Below are 17,665 nucleotides of genomic sequence, written 5' to 3'. Positions count from 1 at the left end.
TCTGTGAATGGGAGAAAGGTATGAAGAAAATTTTCAAGGTTGCTCGAAATCTCAATCTTAGAAATAATACTAAAAGCTTCAACCATTTGCTGTTCGTAGCCATCTTGGAATCCTCGGCTGGGTTTTGGTCTACTAGTGACGGCGGATATAATATAGTAAAAAACGTTTTTTGGGGGTGTTCCTGGGAACCATCCATGATCTAATGCTATCTCCATAATTTCCATCAGGCCCATCGTAGACCCCATCAATCGCAAAAAGAACCAAACGGTTTGCCCCCTCTGCCTAAGCAGGAGGAAGTGTGTAATACTCATACCTTCACCCTTTACTGTAGGATAGTGAAACTTCTGTTGGGTATACAAATGGACCGTACCCCAAGGGCTAACCAAAGACACTTGACCTTACCTTTTTATCAGTAGCAGAACCCGATGTATGAGCGCCGGAAAATTCCGCTTTTATGTGCGGCATTTAAGAAAAAATTGGTAAGCATGCTGACACATGCATACCGATACACAACGCGCTTTCTCTCTCATAATGCTAATTATAGGCTATAATTGATTTCAGAATTACGTTATTAAACAAAACAAAGTAGTAGGGAAGGAAAGGGAAATTGAGGGAGGAGGAAGGTAGCAGGCAACTAGCAGGAAAGGAAGGAATGTGAACAGGAAGGAAAGTCGACCGAAAAGAAGAGAGGGAGTGAAGCAATTTCGATTACAAGTGACAGGACGAGTAGATGACTGCGTTTGTCTCAAGGCCAGCCACTGAAAATACGTTAAAATAGTGCTGGAAAAGCGGTAAGGAATTGTGGAGTTGTGGATTACAGGAAGGTATCAGTGAAGGTGCGGCAAACTTCTAGAGACCAGCGGCCTAAAAATTAGTATTTTGATAGGAAATTCAGCAGAGTAATATGGAGAAATAGTACAGGTGTTCTGTATGGAGTAAAAAACGAAATTTGACGATATGGTAGATGACTGGTCATAGAGCAGGTAGCTGGATTTGGGAAGCTTATCTAGGTGGTAATGTTTTAAGATTTTGAAGTAGTTATCTACTTTTTGGGGAAAATCTCGAATTCTGGAACTGTAAATAAAGCTTTTCCTCCACTGATACAACTACTTCATCACTGATGCTTAAAATCACTTGAGTAGTATTCAATACTAAGCATAATGGTAGACTGTGAAAGAAATGAATCCTGTAACGTATCGACAAAGTAAGAAACTTGCTGAATTTGGAAATATTCTGGTACACCACTAAGGAGAGACGGTTGCTGACAGGTAATAGTAAATAATTGGAAGATAATGAAACAAATGATGAATTTTACATGTTCTGTTAACTTGTGACTCAGAGTGTAGTAAAACGTTAGTGGTTAAAGCTACTGAAAACGGTACAAGTTTATAGTTCCAAAAGAGCTGTCCGAAAGCGAGGGAAGCGTCAGTAATTATACTATGTATATAGTGTTTTAATAATACATTTCAGGAACTTATGTAACGGACGGGGAATAACAGAATATTTTCTAAGCTCAGACTTAATGAGGTATCTCAATGAGAATGTGCTATTCCATGTCAGCCAGCCTGGATCTGGAAAACACTGGAACATCGTTCATGTGGTGCTCAACTCGTGCTTTTCTCACGTGGCATCCTGAAAGCCACGGTTTAAGGCAGTTCGCATAGATCCAGTGTTTCGTGACTTCCGAAAAGCATTTGAATCATTGCCACTCCAACGCTTGTTAATCAAAGTTCGGTCATATGCGGTATCAAAAGAATTTTGTGACTAGTTCGATGAACGGCGCATGTTACCTTGGATGGAGAGTCATCGATGATAGTAGTAACTTCAGACCATAATCTGAGGAAGAAATTTCTGAGGCACGTCTGGAGCACGGCACTGAATGGAAGTGAGTCGTGGATTGTGGGAGAACTGGAGAAAAGATGAATGGAAACTTTTGAGACGTGGTTTTGCAGAAAGATGCTAATAACTGAGTGGATTGATCAGGAATGAGTAGGGTAGGAATATAAGAAATACACTGACAAGCAGAAGGGCAACGTATGTTAATATATGAGGGATGAACTCTTCATGGTACCGGAAGGAGTCGTAGATGGTAAAACCTGCAGATTGGAATACATCCAATAAATAATTGAGGACGTTGGATACAACTATTATCTTTTACTCGTTTCCTTATACTGTGTTATTTGTAAGAGTTGTTTTACGTAAGAATCAGTCCTTTGTTGAGCCTATGTAACTTACACCATGGTACGACTTACACTAATGCCTACTCTGAATTGTCACAAGAAACCGTAATATACCATTTCTATTGTTGAGAAGAAGTTAACACAGGAGACGAAGTCGTGGCGATCCACATCGGACCAGTCAGAAGAGTGATGATTTAAAAAGGGCTGATAAATAAAAAGGAAACAACAAGCCTACACACTGAGAAAAATTTCAAGGGTCTGTTACCATGGTACGTATTTACGCATTCTCAAGATTTGTGCCTTAACTTGATGTTCCATTACGACAATGACAAACTGCAAATTATCAGCTAGCAAACTAAAATGCGTAATGATCACAACGAAAAGATCCGAGAAATTAGAGCAAATACGGAGACTTACAAGCAGTCGTTCTTCCCACGCACAATTCGTGAATGGAACAGGGAAGGGGGGATCAGATAGTGGTACAATAAGTACCCTCCGCCACACACCGTAAGGTGGCTCGCGGAGTATAGATGTAGATGTAGATGTAGATATTACAGACAGATAAAACAATGGCTCCTACGAGAAACATCCACTGTTCAAGTACCGTGCTTCAGGAGAATGATTAACTTCGCTGCGTGATACTTCGCTCAAAAGTTTGTCAGAAAAGTGTTGCTCGTGCTTGTAATAAATATTGATAGAATAGTTCTTAAGAAATAAAATGTTGTTTTAACTGTAAAATTGTTGTGACTTTAATGGAACCATCGTTTTTAATTAAAAGTTGTATGAGTTCACAATATAAAAGAATTTCCGTGGCATGCTGATGCAGTACGAGTTGAGACCTCATTTACATTTCTGAATGGCTCTGCGAAACTCTTTCTCTTGTTGTATCACTTTATTCCTCCTCTCTAAAAGGAAACACGCTCACGACTATTTGCTCGGCAAAAGTTTTCGTGAAACGATAGACGAGCACGTTTACAGTACATTTAAACTTGGAATATTTATTATGAAGACACGGCGGACAGTTCTCTCTCTCTCTATCCGATAGAGACATTCCGATATTTGTCAAAAAAGTCGAGGAAAACCACATGGAAAGCCCATATGTATCCGGAAGTGATCACTGACTTTTATAGTCACTTGTGTTACGTGTTTATCGATTGTATAGCTTAATCTGGAAATACTGCATATTGCTCAAGCAGATAGGTAAGATTCGGAGGGAGAAACAAGATCATTATATTCCATCATATTTCAGGCCTGCTTCCGAGATATTGCCGGGAGCGCACTTGAGAAAAAAGCATGACATTATATAAAACTAGCGAACTCGGCAATGCTTCGCAGTGCCAGTCGGATGTAGGGATGTAGGTCTGAATCTCCATCCCCTCTCCCCCCCCCCCCACTCACTCTGTCCGTGTCCTCCGCTCCCTCTGTGTGTCCACCTCTCCTTCCCCCTTTGCTGTTTATTTCCTCTCCCCTCTCTGTCCACCTCCTCTTCCCTACTCTATATGACTTGAAGCCTTGTTTATTGGTGTTGCAAAGGAAAACATCGGAAGTTGGTTCAAAATGGTTCAAATGGCTCTGAGCACTATCGGACTTAACATCTGTGGTCATCAGTCCCCTAGAACTTAGAACTACTTAAACCTAATTAACCTAAGGACATCACACACATCCATGCCCGAGGCAGGATTCGAACCTGCGACCGTAGCGGTCACGCGGTTCCACACTCAAGCGCCTAGAACCGCACGGCCACGTCGGAAGTTGAAATCGCTTAAAATTAATGGGTAACTCTATTGGAATCATTGGTATAAAGGGTATGAGAGAGACCTCCCTAGCTGCTGGATCTGTGAGGACAGTAACTTCAGTGACAACATTTCGCATGGTTTTAATATGCGATTCGCTATGAATAAACATGTTGGGCGATTCAGATACCATAGTAGTATTCTATTCATAAGCCGATAAGTCAGAAATACGACTTTGCTGTTTTCTGTTAAAGCTGACTGTGAGAAGTAAAACGAATCGGTACATTGTCGTGTATACAGATTTTGTGTGCACAGCAACGCACAATATTTTCTTGTCGCAGTCAGTTTTAACAGAATATCTGTACAATGCCGAATAACTTTTTGCTTTTAAGGAGTATATAGATATTTATATACCACACGTATTAAAAGATATGTAGACTGTATTAGCCCGAATGTTTATTAGAGTATTGTGGTGAAATATGAAGTAAACTGGTCAGGAACATTTCGAGCTTTTGATTACTCCTTTTCGTGTACACTCTACATTTATTTGTGTACTAAATGTACACTGAAGATGGTACACCTGCCCAATATCGTGGACAGGGCCCCCGGGAGCACCCAGAAGTGCCGCAGCACGACATGGCGTGGACTCGACTAATGTCTCAAGTAGAGCTGGATGGAACTGACACCATAAATCCCGCAGGGCTGTCCATAAAGCCGTAAGTGTTCGACGGGTGGAGATCTTTTCTGAACAGCACGTTGCAGGGCATCCCAGATATGCTCAATAATGTACATGCCTTGGGAGTTAGGTGGTCAGCGGAAGTGTTAAACTCAGGAGTTCAAAATGGTTCAAATGGCTCTGAGCACTATGAGACTTAACATCTGAGGTCATCAGTCCCCTAGAACTTAGAACTACTTAAACCTAACTAACCTAAGGACATCACACACATCCATGCCCGAGGCAGGATTCGAACCTGCGACCATAGCGGTCGCGCGGTTCCAGACTGTAGCGCCTAGAACCACTCGGTCACTCCGGCCGGCCTCAGAAGAGTATTCCTGGAGCCACTCTGTAGCAATTCTGGATGTGTGGGGTGTCGCATTGTCCTGTTGGAATTGCCCAAGTCCGTCTAAATGCTCAATGGACATGAATGGATGGAGATGATCAGACAAGGATGCTTACGTACGTGTCAACTGTCAGAGTCGTATCCAGATGTATCAGCGGTCCATATCACTCCAATTGTATACGCTCCACACCATTACCAGATTGAACAGTCCCGTGCTAACATGCAGGGTCCATAGACTCATGAGATTGTCTCCATACCGGTACAAGCCCATCCGCTCGATACAATTTGAAACAAGACTCGTCCGACCAGGCAACATGTTACCATTCATCAACAGTCTAATGTCGGTGTTGACGGACCCACGCGAAGCTCAAAGCTTCGTATCGTGCAGTCTTCAAGAATACATAAGTGGGCCTTTGGCTCCAGAAGCCCATATTGATGTTCCGTTGAATGTATCGCATACTGACACTTGTTGATGGCCCAGCATTGAATTCTGCAGTAATTTGCGGAAGAGTTGCACGTCTGTCACGTTGAACGACTCTCTTCTGTCGTCGTTGGTCCCGTTCTTGCAGGATCTTTTTCCGGCCGCAGCGATGTCGGAGATATGACGTTTCACCAGATTCCTGATACTTGCGGTACACATGTCAGATGGTCATACGGAATAATCCTCACTTCATCGCTACCTCGGAGATGCTGTGTCCAATCGGTCGTGCGCCGACTGTAACACCACGTTCAAACTCACTTAAATGTTGATAACCTGCCATTGTAGCAACAGTAACCGATCTAACAACTGCGCGACACACTTGACTTATGTAGGCGTTACCGACCGCAACGCCGTATCCTGCTTGTTTACATAATTCTGTATCTGAATACGCATGCCTACACTAGTTTCTTTGGCGCTTCAGTGTCATTAAAAATATGTAGCCTATGTTCGTCAAAACATTTATTAAGAGTGTTGTGTAAAAAACTTGAAGTAAATTGGCGAAGAACTTTTGGAGATTTTTGCTAACAACATTTCTCTCTTACATAATATAGATGAGTCTTTATATGCCATATATATTAAGAAATATGTAGCGTATGTCCGTCCGTATGTTTCTTAGAGTAGGCTATAGTGTAAAATTTGAAGTAAATCGGTCGAGAACGTTTGGAGACTTTTGCTAACAATTTTCCCCATTTATAAAGTATACACATATTTTTACGTGTTGTGAATTAAAAAAGTGTAGCCCATGTCCGCCAAAACGTGTATTAGAGTATCGTGTAAAACTCTGAAGTAAATTGTCCGAGAACTTTTCGATATTTAACTAACACTTCTCTTTATATAGTAACTTCCATAAAAAATTTCCGATGACGCAGACGGCAGCTAATGTTGTATGTTGACATGTCAAGAAATGTTTGGGAATTGTAGAGATTGCCCAGGAATATGCATGCGACGCTCTTGAACTTAGACATGCAGGTCTTAGTACGTGAGGAGAAAGGTGGGCAATCGTGTGTGCGTTGGTACCCGCACACTATAGCTGTGCGTCACTATGACTGGCTACAACGCGTCGTGTATGTACTAACGTGTGTAACATTTTTAACGTGTTTTCGAAAGTGACGTGTGGCAGTCGCAGAGTACAGACGAAACGGGAGTGACTGTAAAAGAACGTACTGAGAAGCACGAACGCCATTCGCAGCTAAATAATGTGTGAAATCTGTGGAAGCAGGATCTCAGGGAAACTTCAGCCATCACATTGATTTAGACAACGGACGTATGTTAACAAAGGAAGCCAATAGTTGTAGAATCAAAGTCCGAAAAGCAATTGAGATTTCCACGAACGACTGTAATTTCAGTAGAAATGACGGCTATTAACTTCCAGCTTCGTAGCTTCCCGCCATTGAGAAAGTAAATACGCACCCACTGCGCTCGAAAAATACAAGCAACCCCTGCGACACGAGACCATTGTTTTTATAAAAATTCCCCCTCTGGCTATTTCGCTTTCTATCGGATGACGATGGCCTGCCAATATTAGTGGGAATATTTTTTCCCAATAAACCTACTGTTTGAGCATAAGCGGAGGTAATCCCTCTTTTACAAATGAATTCGACATTAGTCTTCGCCAGAGCTCAGCTAACCTTGCACTAGAAGAGCCTGAGGAAGACCGCAGCACACGGGTCGAAATGGAGATCGTGTAGAAGAAGTTTAAGGGGGACGTGACGTGGCGTAACAACCTAGAGATTTTACCTGCAGGTATTTTACATTTTTCGTCTTGTTCCCGTAATTGAAAACGCTGTGAGCGAATATAGAATCCATTTTTCAGGGGCAAAACTCTTTGTTTTGTAGAATGTGCATAGTATGTAAATTTATATTATATGTACCACAGTTGCGGATTCCGCATGGTACCTGTTTCTCGGACATGTCCGAAAGAACAGACACCACACACATATAATGTGCATAGACTTAGGAAGTGGTCCATAAGAAAATGAGCACGTTTTATGTATGTCAGTCTAATAAATTAGACATTTCTGAATTATAAATTTCTTGGACGTTAATGCAGACTTTACAAATAGAAACACTTACTTAACATATACAGACAAGTAACAATACACTCTAGTGTAATCCCTGCAAGCTCCCAATACCCACAAAACCGCAAACATGCAGGTCTCCGCTCTGCTGGGCATTGCCTCAAATCAGTTCCATTATCTGAATATAGCTCCGAGCTGATTAGTAGTATACTAAGACTTCGTAGGCTTTCCCGGCGTAATGAGTCTTGAAAACCTGTTTGGGTTTGCTGCCGGATCCTAAAATCAACTCGATTCGATATTTCGGAGATCCAACTGTTCGTCATCTTCAGGAGCGCCATCTCAGCGGGACTCATCAGCAGAAGCAGCAGCCTCTTGAAGATGGCGAACAGTTGGATCGCTTAAATATCGAATCGAGTTGATTTTAGGTTTGGGGGTTGGGTTGTTTGGGGGAAGAGACCAAACAGCGAGGTCATCGGCAGACTTTCAAGGAAACCCTCTGTTATTTAGAGTTGAAATACATGGAACAGCACAATAAACACTTAGTAAGGTACATTAAGAGAAGACGACCGGTGAAGTACGCTCAATGGAGAAAACTGGATGAAGAAAGAAAAATGAAAAAAAAAAACACGGCAGAGGTAAAGATCGTAGAGATTAGAGAAAAAACTACAATAAAGAAATAAACTGACAGTGATGGAATATGACCTCCAAACTTGCTAACAGGCTACAATATTGAAGGTTAGTGTAACGTGAAGGTAAAATAATCTTTCGTTGTAGCTGAGAAAGAAAAATATGAGTGTTATGTCTCGTCGATGTCATTTCGTTACGTGTACAAGGAGGGTTGGAATTAAAGTAAGGCATTTACTTTTGCGAATACTTGGAATTTATTATCTTCTAATTAATCTTGCAAGGTGTTGCTAATCAGAACATAAGCAAGTGTCCCACGCTCGTGATATGCGTGTGACTATGCAGTATATTTAACTACTGCGGATGCTCAGTGAGCGCACATATACCTCCTTTTGACTACCGTAATTGTATGGCTTTTGAGTTCTTGCACCATCCACAACCAGGCTTCGAAACAGCGCCTTGCGTATGATATTACTTTTGTCCTGACATAACCAGCCTGAAACGGAAAAATGACTTCAAGTGACGACTCAAACCACTAATGGAAGAAGTCGCAGAGGAGCACTTAGGAGAACGAGTAAGGATGAGTGTAAGCACCCCGGTACTTGAGACTGCAGTTGCACCCTGGGAACGGTAAGTAGAGAACCAACCGGGCTCTCTTATCCGGTCTCCTGGACTGGAGCACTCAGTGGACAGAGGCGGACTAATGGAGTGCCCACCCAGTAATGGGATAAGCACTCTGAGGCCGGCTGGAGAGCTTCGGAGGTGCTAACGTCTGGAGTCTCGAAAAGCTTGATCGCGTTACGCGCGCCACTGTGCTCGCCAAACTCCGAAAGCGTTCTGTCGGCCGTGCCAGCTCGCACTATTTGTTCTCCGTTCGTCTTGTAGAAGCCACTAGTTACGTGGCAGGCGATGGTGTTACGCTTAATCGAAAAATAAAAAGCAAAAGTTGCCTGAAATATTTTGATAGAGACAACAGAAGATTCTGATAAGGAATAGCCTAAATTCTTCAGCCGAATGTACAGGGTGTTTCAAAAATGACCGGTATATTTGAAACGGCAATAAAAACTAAACGAGCAGCGATAGAAATACACCGTTTGTTGCAATATGCTTGGGACAACAGTACATTTTCAGGCGGACAAACTTTCGAAATTACAGTAGTTACAATTTTCAACAACAGATGGCGCTGCAAGTGATGTGAAAGATATAGAAGACAACGCAGTCTGTGTGTGCGCCATTCTGTACGTCTTTCTGCTGTAAGCGTGTGCTGTTCACAACGTGCAAGTGTGCTGTAGGCAACATGGTTTATTCCTTAGAACAAAGGATTTTTCTGGTGTTGGAATTCCACCACCTAGAACACAGTGTTGTTGCAACAAGACGAAGTTTTCAACGGAGGTTTAATGTAACCAAAGGACCGAAAAGCGATACAATAAAGGATCTATTTGAAAAATTTCAACGGACTGGGAACGTGACGGATGAACGTGCTGGAAAGGTAGGGCGACCGCGTACGGCAACCACAGAGGGCAATGCGCAGCTAGTGCAGCAGGTGATCCAACAGCGGCCTCGGGTTTCCGTTCGCCGTGTTGCAGCTGCGGTCCAAATGACGCCAACGTCCACGTATCGTCTCATGCGCCAGAGTTTACACCTCTATCCATACAAAATTCAAACGCGGCAACCCCTCAGCGCCGCTACCATTGCTGCACGAGAGACATTCGCTAACGATATAGTGCACAGGATTGATGACGGCGATATGCATGTGGGCAGCATTTGGTTTACTGACGAAGCGTAGTTTTACCTGGACGGCTTCGTCAATAAACAGAACTGGCGCATATGGGGAACCGAAAAGCCCCATGTTGCAGTCCCATCGTCCCTGCATCCTCAAAAAGTACTGGTCTGGGCCGCCATTTCTTCCAAAGGAATCATTGGCCCATTTTTCAGATCCGAAACGATTACTGCATCACGCTATCTGGACATTCTTCGTGAATTTGTGGCGGTACAAACTGCCTTAGACGACACTGCGAACACCTCGTGGTTTATGCAAGATGGTGCCCGGCCACATCGCACGGCCGACGTCTTTAATTTCCTGAATGAATATTTCGATGATCGTGTGATTGCTTTGGACTATCCGAAACATACAGGAGGCGGCGTGGATTGGCCTCCCTATTCGCCAGACATGAACCCCTGTGACTTCTTTCTGTGGGGACACTTGAAAGACCAGGTGTACCGCCAGAATCCAGAAACAATTGAACAGCTGAAGCAGTACATCTCATCTGCATGTGAAGCCATTCCGCCAGACACGTTGTCAAAGGTTTCGGGTAATTTCATTCAGAGACTACGCCATATTATTGCTACGCACGGTGGATATGTGGAAAATATCGTACTATAGAGTTTCCCAGACCGCAGCGCCATCTGTTGTTGAAAATTGTAACTACTGTAATTTCGAAAGTTTGTCTGCCTGAAAATGTACTGTTGTCCCAAGCATATTGCAACAAACCGTGTATTTCTATCGCTGCTCGTTTAGTTTGTATTGCCGTTTCAAATATACCGGTCATTTTTGAAACAGCCTGTATATACTGGTTTCTTGTAACAACTTCTACGCCGGTCGCGGTGGCCGTGCGGTTCTGGCGCTGCAGTCCGGAACCGCGGGACTGCTACGGTCGCAGGTTCGAATCCTGCCTCGGGCATGGGTGTGTGTGATGTCCTTAGGTTAGTTAGGTTTAAGTAGTTCTAAGTTCTAGGGGACTTATGACCTAAGATGTTGAGTCCCATAGTGCTCAGAGCCATTTGAACCATTTTTTTTTTGAACAACTTCTACTATAAAGTAGTCCATTACAGCTAATACGAGCTATACAGATATTAAGGCAGAACTTAATAAGATTTCGAACTGGTCCAAAGATAGGTAAATTGCCTTAAACTTTCAGAAATATAGAACTGTGCACCCCGCATAATGAAAAGTATGATATAGTGCGACAACAGTAAGAATTAGTTCTCAACTGAATTCAGTCAAGGCATAACAGTTTTTAGGGGCGTTAAATGGCCCACTCTCAGTTAAAAAAGGTCGCAAACTACGGTGCATCGGTAAAATACTGTGGAAATTCATCAGTCTACAAATAAGATTGCTTACGAAACATTTGTGCAGCCAGTCCTAGAATATTGCTCTAGTGCGTGAAACTGAAACCACACAGAGAACTACGGGTACTGAACACATAACAAGAAGGGCTGTGTAAATTGTCAGGTATTTCTCTGGACCACAGGAGAGCGTGCTTAGAAACTTGTACTGGTAGACGCATGGCGGTAGGCGTCAACTACACGGCGAAAACGTGTTTATCAAATCGTAATAAATTAAGTGAGGTATCTGAGAATATACTACAATATTCAGTGTATCGCTCCAGTAGGTACCACAATGGTAAGATCAGACTATTTACAGTGTACACAGAAGCATTTCAGAACTCATCATTTCTGCGCTCCATGTTAGAATGGAACAGGAAGAAGCCCTAATAAAATTTAGAAAAATATTTCCAACCCATGTTAAACAAAAATTAGTCCAAACACTAGTCTTGCCTAATCTTTACTACTGTGATGTAGTTCAACACGGCACAAATAGTGAAAATTCGAGATGCCTCGAGCTAGTGATGAATGCTTGCGTCAGATACGTATGCAATATACGGTTGTATGATCATATCAGTCCTTCATACTCCCAGCTAGGTTGGATACGCCCACATAAGGCACGCGATCTCCACACGATGTGCTTACTTCATCGATTTCTTAGCCACTGGTGCCCCCAATACTTATCTTCTCACATTTAACACCTATCATCATTCCACAACCGCAATACCAGATCGGGTACGTCTAGCATCTTGGCTGTACCTTTACATAACACAAAATCTTTCTCCGTGTCATTCGCCATCTCAGCCATACGACTATGGAACGCGCTCCCCTGTCATCTGCGTCTTATCCAGAACCACTTGACATTCAAGAGGGAACTCAAGACTTACATATTAGGGACGGTATAGCCACCATTGTTGTGACCCTCTCATCTTTTTCTTTCTCCTCTCCATCATAGCTTCGAATTTTACCATTCTATTTCTCTTTCTCTAACCTATCTACCTCTTCTATATCTCTTTCACCCCATTCTATCGTCTTATGTCTCTGCTTGATGAGAATAACTCACAAGCTGCAAGAATATAACGAGAAAATTCCCAACTAGCAATAGGACTGACATTCATAAAAGAAAAAATATGTTTACTTTCATATACATAGTCATCACTATTATTGTTATTCTTGATTGTTATAATTATTTTTTGATTGTTATGATTATCATTGTACTACTTTTATAATCTCTATTTTTTTCTGTAACATTAATACTGTATAACATGTTATATGTCCTTAATATTCTGTAGAAACTGAAATTTGTTGAATCTGAGTATGCCTGGTTAGGTGTAAGAGAGGTCCTGAAGGCCCTAATCTTGCCAGGTAAAATAAATGCATAAATAAATAAATAATAAGTGATACGATGGCAAATGCCCTGTTTTCCAGTTCACAGTGCTTCTCAAATGTATACATCAGATCACACGTAGCACCACATAGAAAATACTTATTGATTTTAGAGTTTTTGCGAAGCCCCTGCACATATCCCATTCCAGTAATCCTCTTTTTTGCCTTTTATTTTACTAGGGTATCACAATTTCACTGTCTCTGCAGGTTTGTAACTGGAACCGTTCTCAAGTTCTACGCTGTCCTCAACTGTACACTATGTCTTCCCAACAGGCGACATTAGAAACAAAATTACGTCACTTGGATCTAAATATATCTGTTTCCAAAATATAGTTGATGGTGAACCATTCAGAGATTGAGGAAGAACAACCACAGTATTTTTATACAAATAATGAGTCATGTACCTAACAAATTTGGTTGGAATTGCTCCAGATGTTCCTGAGCTGTGTTTCAATGACACTCATTTCCATCCTCATTCCTATGGGATATAGGCAGTCCTTAACCCGACAGTGATTGTTCGAGGTAGTAAGTAACCAGCAAACAGGATTCTTGAAGCAATCGAACTTCCCTGTATAAAGTAGCTTCAAACTTTTGATTACATCTGATTGCCGTTTTCCATTCATATTTTTCCCAAGTTTCAGCACCTATGTTTTATCTATATATTACAGCATGCAACTATACACCAAAAATCACTTTCACGAAGTACTACTGCCATTTCTGTCCATTTCTTACATCACTGGTTTACAATAATTATTTGAGTAATGGGATCAAGCGTTTCCAGTACATCGACGACGTTAAAGCTTTAGAGGTTGTTTCTTCTACAATTTAACCAATTTTTGGCTCAGACTTCTGTCAATGTTGATTGGATTGATTGGAATACACTCTTAGAAATTATGAAGGTTGGAAGAATAAAGTACACGAAGGGAAATACTATCTACAACTTGTACAGCAACCAGGTTGCATTTACAACCATCATAAGACATGAAATGGAAGTACAATCTGCAGGCGGAGGGAGACAGTGCTGTAGGCTACTCCCCATGTTATTCCATCTGTAAATTAAGCAAGCAGTAAAACAAATCAACGAGATATTTCGAAAGTGAATTAAAGTTCAGTGAGAAGAAATAAAAACTTTGTTGTTTGCCAATGGCATTATAATTCTGCCATATACAGCAAGGGCCTTGGTAGAGCAGTTCAGCACAGTGGGTAATCTCTTGAAAAGAGGTAATAAGGTGAACCTCGACAAAAGAAAAACAAGGGTAGAGGACTGTAGTTGAACGAAATTATACCACCGCAACATTTTAAATCCAATCTGTGAATTTATTACCATTTATATGCTGTACCAAGGCTTAACTACTGCGGTGTCAGCAACCAACATCACATCAGTGCTTCAAAGACGCTTAACACACAGTGGACAATTTCCGGGAAGAAACAATTTCCCGACTGTCCACGAAGAGGTGACCCAAGCGCCGCTGGAAGCCGTGGGCCAAGCGCACCTATTCTCTTCCGCAAGACACAAGATCGAAAATAAGCTTGGCTGTATTGGCTGTAACCTAGCTCCGAGTAGTATTTAGGGCAGCGCTCGAACCCGAAAAGACCAGTTTACTGTGAGTGAGTTTTCCTGTGCCAGGCTCCGATTCCGCAAGGATTCCATCAATCAGAGCTGTCCCTCGAGAGCCACCTCCACGACGTCGCTGCCATTCACATCTGATAGGCGACCCTGGAAGATGCCAGCTGCGTACTTAACAGTGTCTGTGGCCTCCTCGCCGAGAAAGATGGAGATTCTGCCATCTTGGCTGACTTGCAGCCCTGTATACATATTTATGTTTAATTAACGAACTGTTACAAGCAGGACTAACACAATTTTGTCTGCTGTGGGACTTACAATTGTTCACTCAGTTTGTACTTTACCTCTGAGCATCCCATAGAACTTTTATTTTTAAGAAGTGGGACTTAATGAACTTAGTACCAATCTAATCAACCCTTCATTGCTAGAAGTATTATTTTTCTATTTCTAGAAGTGACTTATTTTACATTTTGTTACCATTCATGTCAGAGTAGACACACTATTAATTTTTGATAAATAAACTTATTCAGCCGTTGCTAGCTGGATATTTTGTATGCCATCGGTGGACATATCATTACACATGATGCTCAGATTAAGACTTACCGTTATCATCTTTTTCTGGAGAAAAAGTAAAATGCCTCAAAACCATTCTTACGGTGTAGGACAGAACAAAGTGCATGGCACAGTAAGCGGAAGACTATCAGATGTTTGTGAGTGGGTGATAACTCACAGCTACCTTTCTGTGCTGTGCATTCAAAGTCAGTCTGCACATACTAGACCTATTAACCTTTCCTGCTCGTACCTGTTATGCAGTCGTTCATTCCCTGAGCACGCATTCTTGTAACCTGATTAAGCTTTGCAGTAACACAACACAATTTCAGGAGAGGTTCTTACACAATAAAATAAATAAGCTAATCTGGTAAAATCATATTATATTACTGAGGCCCGATGTCGTCCAACTTGTATGGTGTACATTAGTTTCAATACATATCCAAAGCTACAAGTGACACTAATCAGAACTGACGCTGCCTACACGATCGACGCTACTTCCAATTGGCAAGATATAGCGACTATCGTATAACATTACAATAATACTGCTGCTGCCACGTGATACTTGGAAACAAAACTCGAGGATAGTTCTAGATCTCTTTCGCAACAAGACGCACAATATTCTCCAAGTCGAGAAACAATTTACCACCGCATTATGGCGATCAGATGATCATCAGCGACGACGTAATTACAAAACTGAGAAAGTATATATCGTCCGACAGTAGCAAGAGAGATAATGTAGTGACGTGACATAAACTTTGTTCATTTACAGTACCAAAATAGAAGTCTGTAGACACGCAGAAGATAACGTCAAAACATCAGTTAAAAGCACTCCCTATGCGACTGAACGTATTAAAACCTTGTCATCATAAAATGAACAATTAAAAAGCTAACTGCGCAACGGAGGTGCAACTGCCACTTGACAGTTCCTGTTTCATCCAACATCCGAAGCTTTCTATCCCCATTATGGTCGTCCACTCCTATTTATAACTTTTATGCCTGCTGTCATGTCAGAGAGACCACTTTACTGATTTCTATATTTTGTCCCACACTGCTTCATCCAGTGGTAACTTTTTTGGAACACTTTTTGAATTAATTTTACCCTCATGCTATCTTCATAGGAACATATTATTTGAATAGACTATTTTTATTTTCCGTGTCTTCAGAGCCAGGGACAGGTGTTAGCAACACAGATGTTAGCGCCTGCAGACTGCGTTCTTTGTCGTCAGATCCTTGTGCCAAGACTACAGAACTTCCCAGTTCCGTGCGCCAACCCATTAACACCCCACCAGCCACACCTCTCCTCCCCACAGTGACTTACAAGTTAGCGACCGCTCCAGACGCAGTGAATTCAGATTCCTGAGCTTAATTAAAATTTGTTTGAACATCTCGCGATCCAAAGATCGGATCACGATGCGTTTTCTATCTATCTGTCTTAGTTAAGGAGCTTAATAAATAGGAAATGTCTGTGGTCAGTGAGGCAGAAGATCACTGCCACGTCCAAAATACTTATGGAATCACATCATGAAATGAGACATGGAAGATAGTGAGTAATATTTGCTATTGGGGCAGCAAAAATCTGTCGGTGAACAAAGTAGGAAGGGCATAAACTGTAGACTGCCAATGGCAAGAAAGTGTTACTGAAAACGAGAAATTTGTTAACACCGAATATAAACTTAAGCTTTGGGTAGCCTGTTCTGAAGATTGTATGGAGTGTTGACGTTAAACAGTTGAGAAAAGAAGAGGAGCTTTACGAAACAGATGCTACAGAAGTGGAAGAATACTTAAGTTTGGGTAGATAAAAAGGATAACTACTGAAGAGCTGCTGAATCGAATTACGAAGAATGAAATTAATGGCATAACTTAACTAAAAGAAGTGGTCGGTTGATAGTACACAACCGGAGCCATTAAGAAATTGTTAGTTTGGGGATAGTAGAATGTGTGATGGGTGGTACAATAAGCAAGTTTAAATGCACCTAGGTTGCAGTAGTTACAGAGAGATGATGAAGGTTGTACGGGACAGACTAGCGTGGACGTACATGTCAGACCAGTCTTCGGGCAGGAGATCATTACAACACAATGCAGCGAAAGTCCAAGTGGATAACGTACACTCCTGGAAATTGAAATAAGAACACCGTGAATTCATTGTCCCAGGAAGGGGAAACTTTATTGACACATTCCTGGGGTCAGATACATCACATGATCACACTGACACAACCACAGGCACATAGACACAGGCAACAGAGCATGCACAATGTCGGCACTAGTACAGTGTATATCCACCTTTCGCAGCAATGCAGGCTGCTATTCTCCCATGGAGACGATCGTAGAGATGCTGGATGTAGTCCTGCCATGCCATTTCCACCTGGCGCCTCAGTTGGACCAGCGTTCGTGCTGGACGTGCAGACCGCGTGAGACGACGCTTCATCCAGTCCCAAACATGCTCAATGGGGGACAGATCCGGAGATCTTGCTGGCCAGGGTAGTTGACTTACACCTTCTAGAGCACGTTGGGTGGCACGGGATACATGCGGACGTGCATTGTCCTGTTGGAACAGCAAGTTCCCTTGCCGGTCTAGGAATGGTAGAACGATGGGTTCGATGACGGTTTGGATGTACCGTGCACTATTCAGTGTCCCCTCGACGATCACCAGTGGTGTACGGCCAGTGTAGGAGATCGCTCACCACACCATGATGCCGGGTGTTGGCCCTGTGTGCCTCGGTCGTATGCAGTCCTGATTGTGGCGCTCACCTGCACGGCGCCAAACACGCATACGACCATCATTGGCACCAAGGCAGAAGCGACTCTCATCGCTGAAGACGACACGTCTCCATTCGTCCCTCCATTCACGCCTGTCGCGACACCACTGGAGGCGGGCTGCACGATGTTGGGGGGTGAGCGGAAGATGGCCTAACGGTGTGCGGGACCGTAGCCCAGCTTCGTGGAGACGGTTGCGAATGGTCC

General features: G+C 42.5%; 1 long non-coding RNA gene across 1 annotated transcript in view; it reads left to right on the top strand.

The window, feature by feature from the left end:
- The window catches only part of LOC126146059 (uncharacterized), a 187,067-nt gene that overhangs the window by 4,363 nt on the left and 165,039 nt on the right, over positions 1–17,665 (top strand). The window lies entirely within an intron of this gene.

This window comes from Schistocerca cancellata, chromosome 2 (assembly GCF_023864275.1).
Source record: "Schistocerca cancellata isolate TAMUIC-IGC-003103 chromosome 2, iqSchCanc2.1, whole genome shotgun sequence".
Lineage (NCBI taxonomy): Eukaryota > Metazoa > Arthropoda > Insecta > Orthoptera > Acrididae > Schistocerca > Schistocerca cancellata.
This window is presented reverse-complemented; position numbering and strand designations above follow the sequence as displayed.